The sequence below is a fragment of the Pseudoliparis swirei genome, chromosome 5 (assembly GCF_029220125.1).
Source record: "Pseudoliparis swirei isolate HS2019 ecotype Mariana Trench chromosome 5, NWPU_hadal_v1, whole genome shotgun sequence".
Taxonomy (NCBI): Eukaryota; Metazoa; Chordata; class Actinopteri; order Perciformes; family Liparidae; genus Pseudoliparis; species Pseudoliparis swirei.
In genome coordinates this window covers 4,486,360-4,491,341 of record NC_079392.1, presented here as the reverse complement: position 1 = coordinate 4,491,341, position 4,982 = coordinate 4,486,360, and the positions used below count along the sequence as shown (strand labels likewise).

The 4,982-nt window shown below is 45.3% G+C and overlaps 1 non-coding gene across 1 annotated transcript; it reads right to left on the bottom strand.

Moving 5' to 3' along the window:
* Positions 1-213: 213 nt before the first annotated feature.
* On the bottom strand, positions 214-367 carry LOC130194585 (5.8S ribosomal RNA). The gene has a single exon (XR_008831912.1). It is a non-coding gene; the product is annotated as a 5.8S ribosomal RNA (ribosomal RNA).
* Between the last annotated feature and the right edge of the window lie 4,615 nt (positions 368-4,982).

The following is a 4,982-nucleotide window of genomic DNA, read 5'->3' as shown; positions in this document are numbered from 1 at the left end:
TCAGCAGCTCTCCGGGTAGGCGGAGGTAGTAGTGACTCTTCTGAATATGGGTGGAACATCTTCATGGAGAAGCCCAATGCGGTCCCTGTGTGAAAAGGAAAAAAAACACAATATAATTAGGGTTAGGGTTAACTTTGCCGACATCGCCGCAGAACCCTGACGCCTTTTACGAGAGCCGATCCCCGCCCTGGCGACAAGACGCGGTCAACGAAACGACCCTCAGACAGACGTAGCCCCGGGAGGAACCCGGGGCCGCAAGGTGCGTTCGAAGTGTCAATGATCAATGGGTCCTGCAATTCACATTAGTTCTCGCACCTAGCTGCGTTCTTCATCGACGCACGAGCCGAGTGATCCACTGCTAAGAGTTGTATTTCTCTTTGTTGATGACGATTCGATGAAAGCAGTGGAATTTACAGGATCCATTTCACGGTGAACAAGATGGAGGCGTTCTCCGTGGGTAAGCTCACCGCCTCCAAAACAAAGAGGGTGGTCACGGCTCCCGTCGCCCGGATCCCTGCTGCGCAGAGGCTGGAGATGCCTACTAAAGGGGAAAGAGATAATAATAATAAAACACAAAACTAAATACTTGAAAAATAAATACTAATACTAAAGGGGAAAAGGGGTAAGAGTTAATAATTATAAAACACAAAACTTAATACTAATACTAAAATGATCCCTATATCCCATATACGTGGTGAGAAGGTCACCTGCTCTTCTTCCTCCAGTTCCCTTTGGGACAGGACGTCGACAATTTCCACGCATACGCAGTCCGACCCTACATTAACGACCGTCTTGAGGCGGTCTCTGAAAGAGGGAAACCGTCGTGTGCTATGAAAGCAGAGAATACATCTGCGTGACGCTGTTGATGACGATTCGATGAAAGCAGTGGAACTTACAGGATCCATTTCACGGCGAACAAGATGGAGGCGTTCTTTGTGGGTAATCCCACCGCCTCCAAAACAAAGAGGGTGGTCACGGCTCCCGTCGCCGGGGTCCCTGCTGCGCTGATGCTGGAGATGTCCGCTAACACGCTGCAGATGAAACACACCGGCTGCTCACTGAGCGACTCGAGTCGGTTTATGAAGACACAGTCATGCAAAACGGTTCTTCTCATGTCTTAAACTTAAGTCTTCCTGACCAATGCAACTACGGATGGTTTTTTGACACCGTTTTCACTCTAGGACCGAAGAGAGAGAGATTTAACCGCGACACACCTGATTTCAATGATCCTGCTCAAGCTCAGTTCGATGCCGCCGAGCTGGGCGAGGAACACGACGGCGACCACCTCGTAAGGGGCCGACCCGTCCTTGTTGACAGTGGCCGCGATGGGCAGCAAGAAGTGGGCGATTCGCGGGTCCACGTCGTTTTCCTCCACACGGCATCGCAGAGCGATGGACGACATGGTCGAGCTTTGAGACACAGTGCACGCTTTCTCGTCACGCACAAGGCACACGAGAGCAATCACACACGTGAAATCCCTTTGGTGTTAGTTGCTTTACAATATTTGTTTTCAAAGTATCTGGCAGACACCTGAAAAGATCTTGTATAATGTGAGAGGGAAGCAGGCAGCCTTTGGAAACATCTGGGGCCCCTTCAGAGACATTCTGCCATCTCTGGACTTGGCTGATCGTGGTGGTGTGAGCCTTCCTGGCCCGCGTCAAGTTAAACCCGCTGCAGGTTCTTTCTTTTGGTTTTGTTTTGGGGGGTCCACAATGATGTGCATGTTGTGAATACTGTATTGGTTTATGTGGATATAAATGTGTACGGATGGGTGCATGTACCTATTAGTGATGGGAATTCCGGCTCTTTTTAGTGAGCCGGCTCTTTCGGCTCCCAAATGGCTCTTCAGATTTTTGGGTGCTTAAATTAATTTATTACCAACAATAATGTAAAATGATGCACAATATGAATTACTAATGCACTATATCAAATGTTTATTATATAAATACACTTTTATGTACACTCTACAGAGTGATAACAAATAATAATTAGAAAGTGCAAAAACAAACGTTTAACTATTTACAAATGAACTTAACTAACTTTTAACTATTTAAAACTTTTAGCTTTTTAATACTGAACAAATTTAAAGTGAAACATACAGAAGCTTACAGAGTCACACAACAAAATATAAATAAAATGTGTAAAACAAAACAAAAAATCAGCAGTTTTGTCCTTCAGTGAAGGTTTGCATTGAGAAAGATCAAGTGCCTCAGCTTTGAGGGGCTGATCCTGTTTCTTCTCTGTAATGATCTGCCCTGTTTTGGAGAAGATTCTCTCTGAGGGGACTGACGTTGCTACAATGCATAGTCTCCGTGCCATCACACAAGTAAGGCGTGGGTACACTGAAGCCTTGGTCTCCCACCAGCTCAGTGGGTCTGCACTTCTCTGGAAAAGGGGCTCCTCAAGGTAGGATCTCACTTCCAGAATCGAATCTGCTGAAGGATTCCTTCTTGTAGTGTCGCCACTTGCACGTTCTTCAAAGAACCTCCAAACAGCAGATGCTTGTGGCTCCTCGTGCTCTGCTGCTTCTTCTCCTCTTGGCCCTCTGGCAGTGAAGTTGGCTGGCCGGACCTTGCTGCTGCTGCAGTTACTCTCTGGAGAGCTTCATCAACCGCTCTGTTATCATGAAAGGCCAGCTTCTTGAATCTTGGGTCAAGAACGGTGGATTCTGAGAGAATAGGGTTATACTCAATTCTGTGGAACTTTCTGTCCATGGATGCACAGAGAGCAGCCACTAACTCTGTCACTTTCCCTGTCGTTACTCTGGTCTTGTGCTCAGCTGTCACTCTCTGCACACCTTTGCAGAGGATTAACATTTTGGAGGCTGTGACATAGCTGAAAAAGAGTAAACAATAAGTGTTAAAATTATGCTTTGTTTTATTTAGCAGTATATATTTTTACTTCTGGTCATGTCTAATTCGCTTTTCATATCAATAATGCAACAACAACAAATAATAATAACAATAATAATCATGTGATAACATTTGTACACTACACCTGTCTGCACTGATCTCCAGTGACCTGCTCGAATGGCTCCAGAACAGTGCATGCCTCCTGCAGTACCTCCCATTCCTCTTGGCTCAGAGGATCAACTGATGCATTCATAACAGCCAGGGTAGAGATGACTGCATCCTTGGACTCCAGAATCCGTTTTATCATATGAAAGGTGGAGTTCCACCTTGTGACACAGTCTTGTTTGAGCTTCAGCTCAGGCATGCCCATCTGTAGTTGGGTAGATTTGAGCTTGTGTGTGGCTGTTGTGCTCCTGTGGAAAAACTCCACTATCGTCTTCACTTTGTTCACAGTGGGCTTCATCACCTTCAGAGCATCTCTTACAAACAGGTTGATTGTGTGTGCAAGACATGGGTGGTGGGTCCATTTCAGGGTTTTAATTGCTTTGGTTATGTTAGCTGCATTGTCACTAACACAGCAAACCACTTTGTTTTCCACGCCCACTCTTTTGCCACTTTGAGCAGCTCCTCTGCTAAGTTGTCAGAAGTGTGTCTGTCACTGAACTCAAAACAATCCAGAAGACAGGACACCATTTTGTAACTTTCAACAAAGTGACATGTAACTGACAAGTAGGATGTGGTGGTACAGGATGTCCAGCTGTCAGTTGTTAGACAAACTGCTGTGGCTTTTTTAACCCTCTCTTGCAGTGTAGCACGTTCTCTGTCATACAGGCCTGGGATGATTCCTTGGGAGACTGTTTTCCTACTTGGAATTGCATACATTGGATTGAGTGCATGAATAAACCTTCTGAATCCTTTGTCATCCACAACTGAAAATGGTTGGAAATCACATGCAATCATTTTGGCCAGTTCTTCATCAATTGTCTTCTGTCTTGCTGTGGTCATAGACTTTTGAAAAAATTGGCTCATAGAGCTCTGGGGTGTACTTTTAGGTGGTTGTGGTGGTGTACTGGACGATGCTGTAGACACTGCAGTTGCAGCAACAGTTGCAGTAGACATACTGGCACCTTCATGAATATCAGGCTCACTTGCTTGTCTTTTTTCTTCCAATTGCACTAACGGATGAACAGTTCTCATGTGCCTGTGCAGGTTGTTTGTGGAGCCAGCTCGATATGAGATTTTAGTCTTGCAGACTCTACATTCTGCCTTTGTTTGGTCAATGTAATTGAAATGTGTCCATATTTGGCTGCGTTTTCTGTTGATGCTCATTTTCTCAACTTTTTTTTGTTTTACCTTTCCAGTCCGTTGCTTTCTTTCTCTCTCGTGACTCGTCTCCCTCCTGTTCGTGTGCTGCTTGTTGTGTGTGCTGTGTGTGTAACTCCCGCCCCTCCCCCCTCTGCTCAGCGCAGGCACAGAGACGACACAACACATATTGACCAATCAAATGCGGCTTGAGAGAGAGAGAAAAAAAACAACAACAAAAAAAGCGGCTCCCAATCAGGAGCCGACTCCCGTCGTTCACGTCAAAGAGCCGGCTCTTAGAGCCGTTTCGTTCGCGACCGACACATCACTACGACCTATTCACACACTCTGTCATACTCATTGAATGTGTTTGTGTGACTCTGTAACGCTTCATTCTGGTCACTTGACGTCTATTGTTCTGTCCAGGGACCCTCCTCTGTTGCTCTCCTGGAGGTTTCTTCACTTTTTTTCCCCCTGAAAGCGTTTTTTTTCGATCTTTTGGGAGTTTTTTCCTGATCTGATGTGAGGTCAAAGGTCAGGGATGTCGTACGTTTACAGTTTGTAAAGCCCTCAAATTTGTAATGTGTGATATTGGGCAGGTGTGTTTAGATTTGAAGATAGTGGAAGCCAGTTTGTAACTATCTGACATTTTCGTCAAAAAATGTTGACATTGGACACTCACAGTCAAGAAAAACATCAAAGGAAAATGATAAAGCCAGGAGTGTGTTCGTGTGAAATGACCTGGATGATTTTTTTTTTAAACATAGTGATAACCAGCAGATGACGGCACAATTGCGGTGCAAAAAGAAATCGGTAACCGGTGTGCAG